The following is a 19,467-nucleotide window of genomic DNA, read 5'->3' as shown; positions in this document are numbered from 1 at the left end:
ACTAGCACTCCTGAAAGAAATGATATTGCGGAGACATGGCTTAGCCACAGTTTTAATCCGCCAGGAAGTTTCATATCAGCGCACACTCCGCTGCAGAGTGAAAATCTCATTCTGGAAACATCCCCCAGGCTGTGGCTAAGCCGTGTCTCCGCAATATCCTTTCTTTCAGGAGTGCTAGTTCTGCAAGGTTCGCAGGAGAGCTTCTGTAAGTTTGGAAGGTAGGAGACGAGGTACTGGCGGAAGTAAAGCTGTGAGGACGAGGCGTGAGTCGTGCTTGGGTAGCTCAGTTGGTAGAGCACTTGCCCGGGAAAGGCAAAGGTCCCGAGTTCGAGTCTCGGTCCGGCACACAGTTTTGATCCGCCAGGAAGTTTCAATGTAATTTAATATTTTGTCATCGTCATCTACCATTCTACTGTGGTCTCTTGCAACCCGTACATGAGCCTCCTTCTGTTCAAAAATTTACGGATCTACATATTAATTACTGTGATTCAGGTTGAAGACGTTTTTAGGATTCTGTGCAAATTTCCATGTGATAAACCGATTTGTATGTCGCTTGACTGCTGGGATCATTTGACGAGTGCACGCAGTACTTCCCTAGACAATGGAAGAAGAGGACATCGGCTGTGGTAGACAATATTTGTGAAACTACGCATATCACGTAATTAGGTTAAAGATATGGCGACCATATTTGCAGCATCAGAAGAGACCTTCACAAGGCTCACAACATGGAACTGCAGGTAGCATATACACCATTAGCGAGGATGACTGATGAACAGCACAATTGTAAATAGAAATCCACATTGTACACATAGCTTGTAACCATTCATCAAAGAATGTAACAGTAAATGACCCCACAGTATTACTATTCCTTCTGAAAACCAAACATCAGATAAATAAGGTGATAAAGTTGCACGACGCCATGTACCTTTAGTTCTCGTCTAGTAATCTTTCACAGTGCTTCCATCTGTCACATGCTATGTTTCTGTAACAGTAAACAACTTCACACAATTCGAAACCGTATTTCCTGAAGAAATCGCACCAGACTGTGATAACACCAGTTCTCCGTGACGATGCATTTATGGAAGGTGACATGCGTAGTATTTTGTAAAATAGCGAAAGAAATTAATGAGAAAGAGCTTCAATAGGCTTTCCCTTGATTAGCTATGGATAGAACGAAAGTGACAATCGGCGTAAATAATGGCCTATCAGAAGATAGTTTTATGCTAAATGATTGTTTTATAAGACTTTTATTACTTTTGTGGAAATATGAAATAATGTTTGTGTTTGTATACTAAGTGAATTAGGAAAATAAACAATTATTTTATGTGTATGTATTCATAACCCTGATAATCCTGTAATCTACTGGATGGTATTTTGCGAAATATTCCCCTTCCTCTCCCGGCAAACAGACTCTCACACGGACTAGCAGAAAAAGGCGTCACACCTCAAGACATACTTTATATCTTCTAAGACTCCTACAGCAAAATGGAGTGAGTCGACTCGAGAAGTAAGCAGTAGACCGCTGAAAGAACGCTGACAGATATATTGTGTGAGTAGGCAGACAGAACTCACTGGTCTATGTAGCTATCTCCTACATGAGCAGGTTTCTACACTACGTCTTGTAGATATTCTACTGGTTATTCATCAGGCGAGGGCATTGTTGACATTTTCCCGATTGATCCACATGCCATGTAAGACCATTCGTGAACGCATACCTTGTCCTTCTGACATTCATCTTTTTTTTAAAGAGATATCCTCTGAAGCAGCCGGAGATAAAAGCTCTTGCGCAGCTACGGTCATCTGTTGATCTAGCAGCAAAATCCACATAAGCCAATCGTCTTACCATAAACGTGTACGATACCATCTAGCTTGCACAGTTTCCTCCTGACAGCGAGGGTCCATGATCTCTTAAGGTCTACGTCGAACCAGTATTTTGGTGTCGGTATGACATATCATGTACCCCGATTCGTTTGATTAAACCACGTGTCTCCATTTTTCTGGCCTCTGGTAAACAACTGCGTGATAAAAAGCGTAATACATTCTCCTGTACTAGTCTCTCGTGTGATTTGACCATTACATCATCATCACCGTCCACTAGTCTCTTTTATTTTTTATTTTTTAGTACATTTCCATGAACCGTAAGCACGATGAATCGCCATCATGTAGACAACATTATTGTATTACACACACACATGTGCAAGACATATTCTGGCGCGCGACCGTTAGTACACATATTGTGTGACGTACGTAAGCACACCAGAGGAAAACTCGTCGGCCCCAGGATACATCACGCTAACACCGTGAACAGAGTTTCCAACCTTGATAATGACAACAATTCGGCGAGGAAAAGAATGCATAAGTTTCTTCAGGCATTACAGATTCAGTGGAAACCATGCATTGATGATTAGATCGCTTAGAGCTACCAAAATGTGGGGATGTTGATTGCTACGATCCATTTCCTACTCCAAATAAACTCAGCGCAAGCGGGATGCACTCAGCTCTTATGAGGCCAACTGAGGATCTACTTGAATGAGAAGTAGAGGCTCCGGTCTCGTAAACCGAGAAAGTGGTGTGGTGACCACATGCACCTCCATATCAGCATCCAGCGACGCCTATGGTCTGAGGATGACACGGCGGCCGGTCGGTACTATTGAGCCTTCATGGCCTGTTCTGTCGGAGTTCTTTTTTTTTTAAAAAAAAAGATAAAAAACCAGGCATCTTCTATAGGACATTAACAGGCCTGTAGAAGAGGGACAGAGTGCCATTGAATTCATTTTAAACCAGGAATTTATGCAACTCTATGAAGACTTGTTATCTTGGAAGGTGGGAGTCTCCACAGCATACTCATCACGCAGATGTCAAAGAAAGGACAACACTCGGTCACAGAGAATGCTGGAATAAACATCCTGGTTCCTATTGACGGTATCCTGAATGACTAGGTCAAAGTCATGTTACGAAAAGCACCTCCAAAACATCAAAGAACCTCCTCCAGACCAAACTAAATGCTCCACACTCTGCAAGTTAATCGTTTCATTAGGCCATCGATGCACTCGACGACTTGCGTGATTTGAAAAGAGGTGAAATCCCGACTCATCGGTCCACACTACACGAGGCCCGTTTGCTATTGTGTGGATGTCCATATTAGCAATAGCGCTCTAGGTGCAGCTGCGAACAAAAACCTTTAGGGATGTACACGACTCCAAATGTCGACTGTGTGGGTTCAGTGGAATATTCGCTTGGATCTGCATACTATAAAAACCGCAGGTCCTGTCGGATTTGAAACCGATTATCATTGGCAAGAGGTGACACTTGTCCCTGGTCCAGTCGATTAGGATCCTCTTACGGCCACTGTTACAGCGCCACCTTACACCGCTCCGTGGTATATCTTTCCTTGAAGACACGGTGAGCAATCCGCGAAGATACACCAACAAATCAGAGTACTGGATTCACAGTGTGGCCACTGTCAGATCTAAATACGGTAAATCCCATCATTCTGTCAGGTCTCCAAGTCCACCCATCCTGCTGGGGTTAAGAGCCACGCGGATTACGTTGAGGTGACAAAAGTCGGTTAATTTCAGTACTAAATAACTTAGAAATGGTACAAGATATTTATTCTTTTCTTGACAATTATTTCTCACCATAAACTTCCCTGCAACATCCTAACAAACTTTTCAGTCAGTTTATGACCATCCTCCATGTAACAGGTTGCATTGATACATACAACCAACCTGCACACACACACACACACACACACACACACACACACACACACACACACACATGCACACGTACCTTGTTAATGCCATGGCTTACAGAAGATCACATGATACTCTTGTACCAGATCCACAGTGTCTACAGTACTACTAAGGTAACAGTGTCGTGTTTCAAGGAGGTGACTATTATTTAGTCCCATGATCATAAATGTTCTCAGCAATTCATCCCAGAAAATCATGCGCTGGGGTATCAGTCCCTGTCATCTTGTATCATGGAGAGGCAAGGGATCAGGACGTCACTCACCATTTTGTCAATTTTCCAACCTCTGATGCCACTACTTCTCATTCAAGTAGCTTCTCAATTGGTCATACGTGTCTCAATACAGCTTGTGCCAGTCCATTCATGTGGTTTCTCCAGAAAGCAGCCATATACCCTGACCATTCGGCTATGGACCCAGTATCAACTGTGAGACAGATAAAGAAATTCATTTCGTGTTATTCTCAGCATCGTGTCACAAAAATCCAATAACATTTCTTTGACTCAAGGATGAGAAACACAATAAGAAATTTCGTTCCTCTTTGGTAGTACGCCTTGTCTGTCTAAGGTAAAGTAGTTAATTTACGGAGAAGGAATTGTTAAGCAGGTGTAAGGCCAGTTCCTCGGACGAAAAATGAAAAAAGAAAAAATAGCAAACAATACCCCAAAAATTTCCCCAAAACAAGTTCCAAATTCCATGAAAAGTGAACAAGTAACCAAAGTTCCATTTAACACTATTATTTGGATAATAACCAGTAATTGAAACAAGAACCTTATACTTAGTAATTTATCAACTTGCAAAAGAAAGATATAATCTCAGTAAACTCAAACTCAAAATCATAGTAAATCGCAAAATCATTATAATTAAAATTAGCGAAGCAGTACCAACGATCTCAAAGAATACTTCGTGTGAGTACTCTTTGAGAATCGTGAGTAATGGCTAAGGAAAATTTGATCCATTGTCACTACGTTCCGAGAGTTAGCCGAAGCTGGTCAGACTTGTTTGATTACTCGTGTATGTAGTCGCGGGACGCAGTGAAACGAAGCACTGACTTGAACTATAACATCGTTTAGAATTCAGATAGAGGACTGCCTTATATTAGACTGAAGTGAACTTTTTAATTAGATAACTCGAACTCAACTCTAGTTAGGCATTGAACAGTGATAGACAATTAACTTCATTCGTAATTGCAAATGGACTCTGGAACTTGGCAATAGTTTTAAAGCACATAATTTATTTATAAATCCCCCCCTCCCACCACCTGGGAAAGCTTCTTCCTCACGGCCTTGTTAGGAAGTGATTGTTATTGTGAAATAAACCACCCTTTCGTGCCAATTTACGCATTTGTGATTCCAAATTACAAAATTGTTTAGAGACATACCTGTGATCTTTTGCGTGCTGCGATAATATTTGACTGAAGCGCTCGGCGCATATATAGAAACTCTTTGACGTTAGGAAGCAATCGCAATGTTACGACTTATTAGAGATTCGAAATTACAACCAAACTATAGGGAGGTTGGTGTCGGTGGAACTAAATTGGAAAAAAAAAATGGTTCAAATGGCTCTGAGCACTATGGTACTTAACATCTCAGGTCATCAGTCCCTAGAACTTAGAACTACTTCAACCTAACTAACCTAAGGACATCACACACATCCATGCCCGAGGCAGGATTCGAACCTGCGACCGTAGCGGTCGCGCGGTTCCAGACTGAAGCGCCTGGAACCGCTCGGCCACTTCGGCCGGCTAACTAAATTGAACTTATCATTAATATTTTTATAGCAACTGTTAAACCATCGGATATAAATGAGTTAATTACGACGATTAGCGTAATATTGATCACAATTGGTGAAGTAAATATCACGCACACGTCGACAGTTCAGTTCAGCACTGTTTTTTGTAACGTCATATTCACCTAATAACAGTATCATCGCTCTACCGACTTCGCCGAGTTTTAGCCAGGGCCGATCAATACTAATCTATCAACTACCAACTAGAAAAACCGGTGACGTTACACAGGTAAGATTGTAACTGATTATTATAAACTTTTGATTCTCTGTTTGTCGTTCTATAGGAAATGGTAAATGGTTACATATTTCTAAGTGTGTGATTCCGCTCCTCTCTGAGTCATACTGAGGGTGAGTAGTGGGTGATGTATGCCGTTATTTTTCGTTATAGAACATTCATCAATGTAATTATTGCTTTCTGAACTGTGGGAGCTAGTTGACAACAAACAGCATAATTGAATATCATGTACTGTGAAGCTGTTATCTCTAAACACTGTTGCCTATAAGCTAACTACAAGATATTCGATAACGACCCCATGGATTGTCCATATTGCATGTTTCAGTACAACGAATATTTTCTTCCTTCATGTTGAGCTACTACACAATGTCTTAAGATACTAAAAGTTCAAGATGACAAAAAGTCATCACTGACTTATGATCATGGAACAAACGTGGTCTGTTGGTTATCCATGATAAATGGTAATCTCTTCATAACAGGGTACAGAGCAACCTTGTGGTGCCTTACATTAAGAAATGTCCAAGTCCACTTAGTGGGTCAGAACACCCGTCCAACGCACACACACACACACACACACACACACACACACACACACACACACACACACACAAATCCACACATGCAGTTATGCTCTGTCGAGAACAAATTAATTAGATACTATACAATCAAAATATTCTTCAATAAGACTGACAAGCAACGAATAACGCACATCACCAAGGTGAGTGCAGTTAAAAACAAAAAAAAAATTTGAAAAAATCATAATTAGAATATAAAAGATGGAATACCAGCCTTCAGTCAAAAACGTGAAATTTTATATAAATAAAACCATGTTTTCGGCTGATGGCTTATATTCTTTCTTCCATATTTCACGAATGTAAAGCAGGCATAGCACCAACAATAGCCGTTGTAGATAAAATTAATGCATAGGTGATGCAAGTAGATTAAATACTCATAATAATATGTAAGTGAAGTTCGATAAAAAATTGCTGAACAACGTAAAAATCCAATGTTATTATTATCTATAACAAACACGTTTGTAGTCACCTTAGATCACTAAAGTACATCATTTTTCAAGAGTTACCCACAATCAAGAAATGAGAGCATATAATATGAAAACCTGTCTGAAATACTACAGGACACAGTAAAATTTAATGACAAGTTGTTTGGCATACAGTTCTTCAAACAAGCAATTATTTAAGTTATAAAAATGAAGAGAGACGCAAGAAAAAAAACAATGTCGGCAAATTTCTTCGACAGCGTTATAGCATTTCCTTTGGACGATGCTTATTCTTTTCTGCAACACTCACTATGAACTACTAAAAGATGTATGTTGTAATGTATCCCATTTCTGAAAAAGAACTTCATGGTTATTGACAGTTTGTCTCCCAAGTGCACATCAGATTTGTTTTATAATATTCAGGTCCGCGGCTCACCTCGACGTGTGTCCATTTCCTCCTCCCCTAGCTCTGTCAATCCCAACCTCTATCCATCTCCAACCGTTCCCAGCCATGCTACTCAACACATTTTGCCCCTAATTAAGTTCAATAAAGCAAGTCAGTACTACGACCATAACGTGGCTCTTATGCAGGCGCTTGAAAATCATTTATTTGCCCCTGGTGTACAGGCACCATGCTGCTCAGGTCGATACAGCTGGCCAGCCGCTCGGGGTAGTTGTGCGGTCTGACGCCTTGTCACGGTTCGGGCGGCTGCCCCGTCGGAGGTTCGAGTTCTCCTTCGGTCATGGGTGTGTGTGTTGTCCTTAGCGTAAGTTGGTTTTAGTTAGATTAAGTAGTATGTAAGCTTAGGGACCGATGACGTCAGCAGTTTCGTCCCGTAGCACACCATCACGAATTTCCAAAAAAATGTTCCGATTCAGCTGGCCGATACTACTCCCACACAACATGCCTGCCACACATGGTAGCCTTGCGTAAAGCTTTGCGCATTGTGCTTGTATAGAAATCTTATTAATTGCTGCAGATAATCTACAGCTTTTCTTGAATACAGGCCAACATTCCAACAAAATTACGTGTGATTTTCGAGTAAGTAAAACACAACTACAACTACTTAGTCTTAAATATTTGTTTATATTGTATTCGATCAGCATGAGTGATAGCTAGCTTTAAATAGGTTGTTTCTAGCATCGATTTTTTACTATAGGGCACCACGATATCAAGAATCTTTCACTATAAGCGAGAATAAAAAGCCAAAAACTTATTTAAACCTCAACTAATGTGCTTCCTGATGTGAGAAATTGTCTGAAAGCCTCAACTAATGTGCATCTTGATGTGAGAAATTGTCTGAAAATGAATCTGTCAGTTCGAAACCGGTTTCGGCACTATTTACGCATATAAATAGCATTATTAATAGTGGCTGGTTGCTATCGTTTTCTGTGAAAGAATCACCCTGTATAGTTTGTACACAGACGTGGTAGCAAAATATCATTTTTCGACAAAGTAGCAAATTTCATTTTCTTCCACCTAAAGACCGAAACAAAAGTGTGCACAGAAACAGATCCTTGACGATATTGCAAAACGGCTAAGTACGCTGATAGAGAATCCAGTTTAGAATTCCGGCGACAAATTCCAGTCAGAATCGTATTTAACGTTCTTTAAATTACGTTTCCCGTCAATTTGAAAAATTAGGTTCCGAGAAAAATGCTTTTAAAGTTTTAGGTTACCTTTTTTATAGTTAACTTAAACATACCTCTAACAGCGACCCCTGGACCATACAGAAAACCTTCCAAATCCAAAAGCAGGTCCCCCTCCATCTTCTTCGTGACCATGGTGCTCCTGCGGAGCTCTTTGGCAGCTCCTGTCATCCGTTACTCTATTCGCTCGATGCACCTTTCGTATACTTTTGTGCAGAAGTTGGAATTGTCCCATCTCGGGTTCGAATACATTCATGATTTCCATAATGCCTGTTGGGCCGCCGCTGAAATTACATGTTGCCACACTGGCTGCAAAATCCACTATTTTACCCCGCGGTGGATGGTTTACGGAGACGTGTTTTCACAAATCGACTTGCAACTCGACAATGGATTTTCTGGCGAACTTGAGATGAAGAGTACAGTAAATATCCCAGACAAGATCTTAAGCAAAAAAATCGTTTTTTTTTTTATTTTCAATGAGGGCTACCTCCTTACGTAACCACAACACGTTTTATCCCGGCCTATCACTATTCTGTAGTAACAGCAGCAAAAATACCTACAGTTTCTATTCTTTTTTACTTTCGAAAATAAATGTGTGGCTTACATTGACTGTGGGCCTTATTCTTTACGAAACAAATTTTGCGCTACTTAGCTCTGCATGATTTTGTGTGGGTCTAAGGTAGGATGACCAAATTATTTTCGATGAAAACCGGGACACATTCACCCGGGTGCCAATGGACACCTCATTCCACATATACCCAGGTTTCTTAATTTTAAATATTAATGTTTTGTTGATGCATTTTGTTAACCCGATTATTATAACTAATAAGAGGATACAAAAGATTGATATAATCTAGATTATCTTTATAATTAATGACATTTAATAAATGTATACAGTAATAAAGAAATGTATTACGATTTTACAAAATTTTTCAGCCACTCAACTTTTAATCAATTAATATTAACATGAGCTTTAATATTACTGATTACTTGTAGATGGAATTGACTGTCCTTGGAGAAAAGGGTATTTTTCACTGCCTCCAGCCTTCTTGATCATGTCTTTGTTCTTTGAGACACAGTGATAAAACTCGGCACAATCCATTTTGTAGTTGTACAGGTTCTGCAGGATTGCTTCAAGAGAGTCCACCTCCATTCTGTTTCTTTCATCAGTCCACTGGATATTCATTAACGAAAATATTCTTTCCACATTGACATTATGGGCTGGGATTGCAAGTAAATACCTTGCAATTATTACCAACTCAGAGTAATGCTGAAGACAGTCACAGCTTTTAAAAAAACTCACCCACTTCTCATGACATTCCAATAGTGTTTTTTTTTCTTTTTCATCATTCCACTTGTGAAGACTTTCTTCAACAAAATTTGTCAGTATGTCGAACTGATCAAAGAGAATGGAATCATCGATTTCAATCTCTTTACTCTTCAAATAAGAAACTGTCTCTTCAACACTTTCCCATTTTGGCACTCTTTTCAGTAACATCCAATCAAACACCAGCGATGAGGGTAAATATAAGGCGCTCCACTTGCTGAGATATTCTACACAAGTGTCATAAAACTTGTTAACTTCTTCTCTAAAACTCCTTTCCACTGCTTCTGATACTTCTGCTCTTTTAAGGACAGATTTAACATTAAAATAAATGAACTGCTGTTCTCTCCTCTTAGTAACAGTTTCCAGAGTATTTTTCAAAACATCATTTACCTCTATTACACTTTTCGTGCTTCCCTCAATTTCCTTTATCCAATGCTGCAAAGTGCTAAGCTGACTGTGAATGAACCATAAGTAGGCTTCACTTATAGGGTTACTGAAAAACTGAACCATTATTTTGGGGGCTTTGTCTTGATTTAGGAAAAAATCTTTTAACGGTTCAAACAGGCGGATTACTCTTTCAAACTGGAAACGGTGATAACCAGCGAGTTTTCGAGTGACACATTACATTCATATATTCAGTTCCCACATAATCACAGAACTCCTTAAGCCTCTCTGTTCTAACAGTATATATGTAAAAGTGTGAGTATACCTTCATGACGATAGTTTCAACATCACAGCATAAACTGTCAGCAGATGTCTGCATGCTATTGTGTAAAACATGTGCAGGGCACCCTATGCCTTCAGTTTTCATGCAATGTTGCCTTTAATTTGGTAAATACGTTGCATTTGCCTTGTCTTTTTAAACCATCAAAGTTTGTGTTGGTGTTGTCTCCACAAAATGTCACACATTTGTTTTTTCTCAAGATCAAACATTTCGTTAGTATTCATACAAAATCTTGAAATTTCGTCAGATGTTTCATTAGGTAGGGAACTCACCTTCAAAAGTTTGGTCCGAATTCCCTGATTAATATCGAAAAACTGAACAACAAACGGAAATATTTTAGTGGCCTTATGATTCCTGGCATCAGTGGATATCCCGTAGAAAGAAGACTTTTTGATGTATTCAAGGCTTTCCTTTAGACTCTGGGGAGCAATAACTCGTTTTACTAAGGCTGACACTTTAGTTCTTGCTGAACTAAACTTTTTTGCAATGGAAGAATGCTGTTAAGCTTATTAATGCAATCACTAGATCTATAAGTTTGGTGATGTTTTACCGTGTGGTAGGCTAGTGTAAGCTCGGGTGCTCGAACTTTCGTCTCTTCACTTGACTGACGTTTCACAAAATAATTTTGTAGACTTCTACTGCAGCTCGGTGCACTGTATCTGTTAATGTGTTTCTTTGACCTGATGTGATCAACTATGTCGGAACGTCCACCATGACTTATACTAACGAAACAGTTACATACGGAACACTCTGCTTCGTAATCAAAACGACCTTTCTTAATGAAATTCCATTCCTTGGAATAACAGTCACTGAACTAGCAGGCACGTTCCGGCATTGCGTTTCACAGTACTGCAGCAATAATACCACTAATATGAGAAAAAACTATTGCAGTTTGTCTGACGAAACATCAACTACTACACTGTTCTGACAATGAGTGTGTGAGTAAGTGGCGCGACAATCGGACGGTTTCATAGCTCTGTTACAATAATACAACTTACTACTTGTTGGCCAAAGTACCGCTCAAAGTAAATTATTGCCTGAGTGTATCAATACTGAAACTGTGATTACTAGTATGGGACAATGGAGGTTTTAGACAAATAAGCTAAAATATATTAATTTCTTGTATTTCCTTTAATATAGCGAAATCCCAAAAATTTGAGAAAGTTTCAGGAAATGTATTTAAAAACTGAATTCCGGGACTTTTGAGTGTTCCGAAACAAATTTTCGGGACACCGGAACACAGGGATTAAAACCGGGAGAATCCCGGTTTTCCGGGACATTTGGTCACCTTAGTCTAAGGACAACAAACCTATTTACTTTATGATCTGTGGAATGCTTGAGATATATTGCCATTCCTTAATTGATGCCTGAAGTTTATCTTCTGGAGATCTACCTCATACAGTAAATGATTATCGGCAAGTCAGACCTGTTATCCATTTCTTAGCGAACTAGAGGCAGCAGGAGTATTCTCCTTCTCGTTCTGATACGAAGCTTTATCAGAAAAGGATATAATCAGTAACCCCCACCTCCAATTCTTTGAGGAATCGAACTCCTACGTGTAAAACAGCTTCAGACGTCTGCTTACCTTTACATAAGGGCTAAAGTTTTAATATTTTACGTTAAGCATGAAAATCATTTCTGGCTGAAGACGTAGTTTTGACGCATGTCAGTGTTAAAGATATAATAAATCTGAAACCATGTGCCGCACAATGACATAGTTTTGTAGGCAGTCCAGTGGTATATGTGGATACTGTCTGCAAAATCCCTTGAGAGTAGAGTTAGTAGTAAAGAAGTAATTAATTAAAACGACTTGCCTGATGCAGAATTATTACTACATGGCCATCGAAAATGTGTAAGTGATCAACTCCTTTCCTTTCATTATTTTGCGGGGGATGTCAGGGAGAAAAAAAAAATTCGAAAAGCTCTGAAACTATGTGTAAGGTTTGTTGGAAGTCGCTAAGTGCTGTCATTCCCAAATAATGGATTAATATTTTCTGGGTAAAATGCAGACCTCGAGGCACATACAAAGCTTTTAACTGTAATACTTCTATTATTATGTTAACCTTTAACGTAAGATAACGTCTCTTAATGAGTAGATTATGACATCATTTTAAATTTTGAAATTCTGTCAGTAACCATATGAAACACTGAAAAACAAATTCGCGTTGCCCTTGGAAGCCGTTAGACACGCAGTCCGCAAGTAGACGGGGTGATCGTTTTAGCCGTTTAGTACTAAGCCTGAAATAAGTTGAACGTTCCATATTTTTCCTGCCTCTTTCTGAATATAAGTCCGACCTTCCGGTTTTTGAATAGCAAATGAACACTGCCTTTGTCAGGCTTTTTTCACAGTGTAACACTTAACCTTTCAGCTACACGGGCCATTGGCTGCGTAATTGCACGCTATACTTCTAATGCTAGTGCTGTTTTTCCTATTTGTAACTACACTGATCAGCCGGCACATTATGACCACCGAGCTACTATCGATATAAACCCATCCAGAGCAGCGTCACCTGGACTGCTAGTCAGACACATGCGCGGTGCATGTAGTGTCAATTAGAGGGCTGTCCGTGTGGAGAATAGGGAAGGTGCGCGACCTATCTGAGTTTGACCGACGGCAGCTTGTGACAGCCCACAGTCTCGGCGTGAGCATTTCGGAAACTTCATGACTTGTCGGGTGTTCGGGGACTGCTGTGGTGAGTGTCTTCAGCACGAGGAGAAAACCAAGGGGTTGGGTGATCATCCCTAATAACAGATGAGCGACGTCTTAGGCGGGGTAGACTGGTAAAACAGGACAGGTGGTGAACTGTGGCCAGGAAGTAACGTCAAACTTTAATGCTAGGTGGCCTAAAAGTATGTCTGAACACACAGTGCACCGAGCACTGTTAATGATGGGCTCCGCAGCCGACGACACATGCATGTGCCAATGTTAACATCGTAACATTGGCAACTACGACTGAAGTGGGCACGTGACCATCAGCACTGGACGTTTGCGCAGTGAAAGGGCGTTCTGATGAATCCCGATACCTTCTTCATCATGCCGCGATGGGAGGCAGCGAATCCGTCGTCTTGCATGGGAACAGCTCCTTGACAACTGTACTGCGGGACGATGACAGTCTGACCGCGGCTCCATTATGCTCTTTCACAAGGGCGTCCATGGAACCAGTGGAGCTCGTGCAAGGCACCATGATGGCCAAAGAGTATCGTAAACTGGTTACAGGCCACATACACCCCTTCATGACGATCATGTTTCTCGATGACAATGGCATTTTTCGACAAGATTATGCGCCATGTGACAAGCCAGAAGTGTGATGAAGTGGTTCGAGGAACACAGTGGCGAGTTCCAATTGATGTGCTGGCTCCCCCAACTCGCTAGATCTGAACCTGATCGAATTCATCTGGGATGCGATTGAACTTGGAGTCACAGATCAGCGCCCCTCTCTTGGGAATTTACGGGAATTAGGCGACTTGTGTATGCAACAGTGATGCCAACTCCCTCCAGCGACTTGCTACGTCCTCATTGCTTCCATACCACAACGCGTCGCCGCTGTTATCTGTGCCGAAGGTGGGCACACCGTCTATTAGGCAGGTGGTCATGATGTTCTGGGTGATAAGTGTATGTGGTGTATTCCATACATGGACCAAAGATGAATCTGGCACCTTTGAAAATCGAATTCTCCATGTATAACAACTTTTTTCTGTGAGTTTCTGTGGCAGTCTTAAAGCCCATTTGTGGAATAAGAGCTGTGGAAGTTTGGCAGAGGCGATTATTTTCGTGCATAGCTCAGAATATCGGAGTTTTTGCTACTTAGTAGGATCTTTATGCATATCGTTATTAAAGAAATATCCGTTCCGTGCCTATCACATTATCTTCTTGATAGATATTCTAAATCCCGTCTGCAAGGCTTCGTGTTCCACCTCGCACAACTTGCGCTCGCTCAACTAATGTATTCATCTTTAATGTTTTGCTGCACGGTACGTCGCCACGATCAATATTGTCTATTTGTTTCTCTTCCCACAACTTTTCATGTGGAACGCGACCGCTTCTGCTTCGAGAGATACTGCTGTAAGCTTTGCAAAATACTAAGTCACATTCCAAAAGAGATGAAACTCTGGAGAGCCAAAGTGATCTGCGACCGGACAGCATACCAACATTGGGCGGAGCCGTGTACAAGGAGAACTCATTCCCGTTGACGATGTTGCGAACAATATCAGCAGCACTTACGCTTGGTGACGTCGGGAGACAAGCAGGTAGTGACTGCGTGATCCTGGGACCATTTGACGAAGCTAGAGAAAGAAATTAGGGTATACTGTTCGGTGAACTCAGACATCTCTAGCAAAACCCTCTGTGAAGAAAAAGACAGTCCTTTTACTTGTCTGTCAGACACAGCGACAGATGTGCAGTTGGTTTCCTTTTATTTAGGACGAACACATCCATACAAAAACGTAGTCTTTCAGCGACGGTGCACTTGGATTAATTCAAACGCTACGTGTAAAACTGAAAGCCTTCGAAGCTTGGCACCATCATTTCATCATCTACTACAGTTTAATTCAGTTTTTATGCTTGTTCCGTGGAAAATATTAGCGCCAACTCCCTTTTACGTGGGACGATTTACTTAGCTTACAAATAAGAATCATTCTGATAATTAAAATTCTTTTGGGTGTGCTACTGCGTCTTTGTTTAAATAGTTGAATTATGAATTGTAAAACCAACCTTTCGACCGTATTATAACGGCCTTCCTCTGGGCAAGACTGGTTTTGGCGGGGAAAAGCTCTGTTCATTGCAGATGATCGGTGTGAAACTTTATTGGCCCTAGAATACAACAGGCTAGTCATGAGGAAAGGGGAGAGGGTAGGAAAGACGCTATTCGTGGGCTAGCCGTCTTGTCAGTGATCGGTGACAGTCTAGAAATCAACGCATCGCTTCTGGTGGGCATGCATTCTTCCTGCACACTTCAGGGATATATGAACTACGTCATGGATTCGGAGCTGCGTACATAGGAGAAACAGGGAGACCAGTTAGCACACGACTGACAGAACATGAACACCATGTGCGACTAGCCCAGGATAATAAATCAGCAATAGCGGAATGCCACCATGACTGCGAACGGCCTATCTTGTTCCAGGAGGCCCGTGTGGTGCGAAAGAGCCCGCGGCAACGCTAAATTCGAGAGGCGAGTGAAATTACCTGTATTAAGCAGCCTGAGAATATCAACAGAGAGGACATCTACAAACTTCCGGCGTCGTGGCCGCCGACCATTCCTGTCCAACGGGCGAGAGGTGCGGGGCAGAAGCTTCAACGGGTACGGACACGACAGCGTAAACAAACAGTTACAGAAAGAAAATGTGTGTGAATTCCTGAGGGACCAAACTGCTGAGGTCGTCGGTCGCTAGACTTACACCCTACCTGAACTAGCTTGGACTAAGAACAACATACACACCCATGCCCGAGGGAGGACTCGAACCTCCGGCGGGAGGGGCCGCGCAATCCGTGACATGGCGCCTGAGACCGCGCGGCCACTAACCGCGGCAAAACAGTTATAGAGGGATTGTCAGCGCATTTCCGCACACACCAGGAATAAAACGTGTCCACCAGAAGCAAAGCGCTGGTTTATAGACTGTCGCCATTCACGAACAAGCCGGCTAGCCCACGAACAGCATCTTTGATACCCTCTCCCCTTTCCTCATGACTAGCCTATTATATTCTAGGACCAACGAAGTTTCACAAATGAAAGGTATTGACACCGCTTGTCTGCAATAGACAGAGCTACGTTTTCTTCACCAAAACCATTCTGGCCCCGAAGAAGATCGTTATAATACGTTCAAAACGTTGGTTTTACATTTTATAATTAAAGTATTTTAAACAACGACGCGTTACAACACCTAGAAGAATTTTAATCATCATGAGACCGGTCGCGGAAGCCCACGTAGTCATTTTGCCTTTGAAAACATTTCTATTTGCTGGCCATTTAACTGTATTTTTTAAAAACTGTAATAAAAATTGATAAACGCAACCCAAACATTATGGCTGGTGCACATGAAGTTAGCAAGCAGAAATGATTTCAATTTTTTTAATATTAAGTAACTGTCAAGGGAATTAACTGGATGAACGCGTAAAAGTAGTTGTAGGAAAAGCAGATGCCACGCTGCGATTCATTGGGAGAATCATACGGAAATGTAAGTCATGCAAAAACGAAATAATTCAATTATTCGCGAAACACTCGTTTGACTCATTCTTGAGAATTGCTCGTCAGTCTGGAACCATAATCAGGTTGGATTAATAGAGCACTCTGTTTCGTGATGAGGTCGCCTAGCAGGCATTTGAGCATTACGTGGATGCTCAACTCAAGTGGCCCACGCTACAAGTACGACGATGTCCAGCACGCGCAGAGCTTCACCGCTGAGATTCCTAGGGAGGGTCAACAGACGTATTGCTTCCTAATGCATATACCTCGTGAAGTTATTACGACGACAAAACCAGATACGTTATAGGTCATACGGAACGTTATCGGCAGTCAGTCTTCCCACATGTCCACGTATCGTTCGCGAGTGGAACAGGAAAGGGTCGCAGCGTTATTGGCAGGGGGACGAAATGGAGAGTATTCCCAGAAGTACCCTCCACCACATTATGTAACATGGTGGTTCGGCGGCTAAACATGTAGATTAGTTTTCCGTGGTCGTTACACCTTAAATCGGCCTCTATTCACACTCTCAATTATTTATTGGATTCGTCTCTAATGATTATTTGGCATCTATGTAATGAAGCAATAATAGGTCTTTCCACTGATATAAAAGCTGTTAGTTACATTTGCGTTGAATGTTAACTACCAATCCCTGCAGCATGTGTCGGTCCTCTAAGGTCTTCCTCTATTTCGCTACAATTTGCTAGCATTGTAACTTCTCAACAGCAACAGCATCATCCATGAACAGACACTTGGAACTTTCAACATTATTCACTAAGTCGAATACACGCAAAAAATTGTAGGTTTACATCATTGACGTAGTCTGTTGTACAATTTCGGGACACGTTTTATGCTCGAGTATTATATATCTGGAGGCAGAAAACCTCGCTTTTAAGGATTTTGTTTCTTTCCAATTGCCAGTAAGTACATGTAAGTAACAAGGTGCTTGGAAAATTATCTTTGGCGCAGAGAAAGCGTATTTTAAAGTGTTGTTGGAAATGTGAAAACATGAAAGAGATGCAGAGACTATGGCAGCCAGAGTTTGTTACTGCGCCACCGTCACGTGTAACAATAACAAAATTAGGCAACAAATTTGAGAGGGAAGGAAGTGTACGTGATCTGAAGGAGGGTTGGTGTGTGGCAGAAAGAAATCAGTAGTGGTCGAATGATGTTTGGACGCTGTGGTACAATGTTTCACAATATCCCCAAAGAAGAAGTCATTGGCAAGCTGCGCTGGAATCAGGTGTTAGTAAGTTGAGTGTCCACTGCATTTCAAAACAATCAAAGTGGAAATCCTACAATCCCAGGTTGCTTCACGCGATGAATAAGGACGATCCGTACAGGTGCCTCGAATTTTATGAATGGTTTTGTGACATGAACAGTTGACTGATATTATTGTTTGGTCCGATGACGTGATGTCGAAATTGAATAGAACCGTCAGTCGATATAACTGGGTGTACTGGGCAAGAGATAATCCTCGTGTTACGGTCGAACGAGGTGTTACTCTTCCTGGATTATCAATATGGTGTAGTTTGTCTGTCAAAGACTTTAGGGCCTCTCTGTTTTGAAGAAACAGTGACAAGTGTGAAGTCCCTTAGCATGTCGCAGGGACGAATTGTACCAGCTGTTCACCAACTGTACCGAGGTGAAGATTGTTTTTGTCAAGAAGATGGTGCATCGTCACATTACGATCGCGTCGTACGGCAATTCCTGGATAAAACGTCTGTTGAGAAGTGGATAGGCTAATGAGAAAGTGTCCAGTTTCCATCCAGACCTCCCGATCTAACGGCGTTAGACTTTTTTCTGTGCTGGACTCCGAAGGACACCGTCTACACCCTAAAACTACATACGCTAGATGATACGAGAGAGGCGACTGTGAGTGCTTGTGAATCCATTCCACGAGCAACCACAACGCATATGTGTTTATTTGTTCCGCAGCGTTGCAGAACCCATGTTGCTGCCGGTGGACGACATTTTGAACATCTTCAACAGTAAAGTATCATCAGTAATGTCGTGACCATCTGTAAGAGTTAAAAACAGTGTAAATCCCTTTGTGGGGCCTTCTTTCTACACACATCAAAAAAAGTTTTGCCTCACCCCCGTTTCCTCAAACTCATGAAGATAGATGTTGAATGTCGATATTGTATCACAGTCACAGTCCCTTTGACTGTTCAGTGATGTCATTAAATCCGCACAAAGATGTAAACAACCATGCATGAGCAGCGCCTATTAGTCGGAAGGGGCCCGACAGCCGATCAGTTGTAGTCATTCCATCAGGAAAGAGGTGCATGCCTCTTGTTGTCTGTAGTTCAACCATGCGTACACGGTCAATACCGCGGATCGATCGCGTCCGCATTGTTACTTTGTGCAGGAAGGGCTCTCAACAAGGGAAGTGAACCAAGGGGAGTGAACCAAGGCGAAGTTGTTTTGTCATGGAGGAGATACAGAGAGACAGGAACTGTCGATGACATGCGTCGCTCAGACCGCCCAAGGGCTACTACTCCAGTGGATGACCGCTACCTACGGATTATGGCTCGGAGGAACCCTGACAGCAACGCCACCGTGTTGAATAATGCTTTTCGTGCAGCCACAGGACGTCGTGTTACGACTAAAACTTTGTGCAATAGACTGCATGATGCGCAACTTCACTCCCAACGTCCATGGCGAGGTCCATCTTTGCAATCACGACACCATGCACCGTGGTATGAATGGGCCCAACAACATGCCGAATAGACCGCTTAGGATTGCCATCACGTTCTGTTCACCGATGAGTGTCGCATATACCTTCAACCAGACGATCGTCGGAGACTTGTTTG

At 41.7% G+C, this 19,467-nt stretch overlaps 1 non-coding gene across 1 annotated transcript; it reads left to right on the top strand.

Annotated features, from left to right (window-relative positions):
• The first annotated feature begins 271 nt into the window (after positions 1-271).
• Positions 272-346, top strand: Trnas-gga. Its single transcript has one exon. It is a non-coding gene; the product is annotated as a tRNA-Ser (tRNA).
• The last annotated feature ends 19,121 nt before the right edge of the window (positions 347-19,467 follow it).

Source organism: Schistocerca piceifrons, chromosome 4 (assembly GCF_021461385.2).
Source record: "Schistocerca piceifrons isolate TAMUIC-IGC-003096 chromosome 4, iqSchPice1.1, whole genome shotgun sequence".
NCBI classification, from domain to species: domain Eukaryota; kingdom Metazoa; phylum Arthropoda; class Insecta; order Orthoptera; family Acrididae; genus Schistocerca; species Schistocerca piceifrons.
The sequence above is the reverse complement of the archived record's forward strand: the minus strand, read 5'-3'. Positions and strand labels throughout refer to the sequence as shown.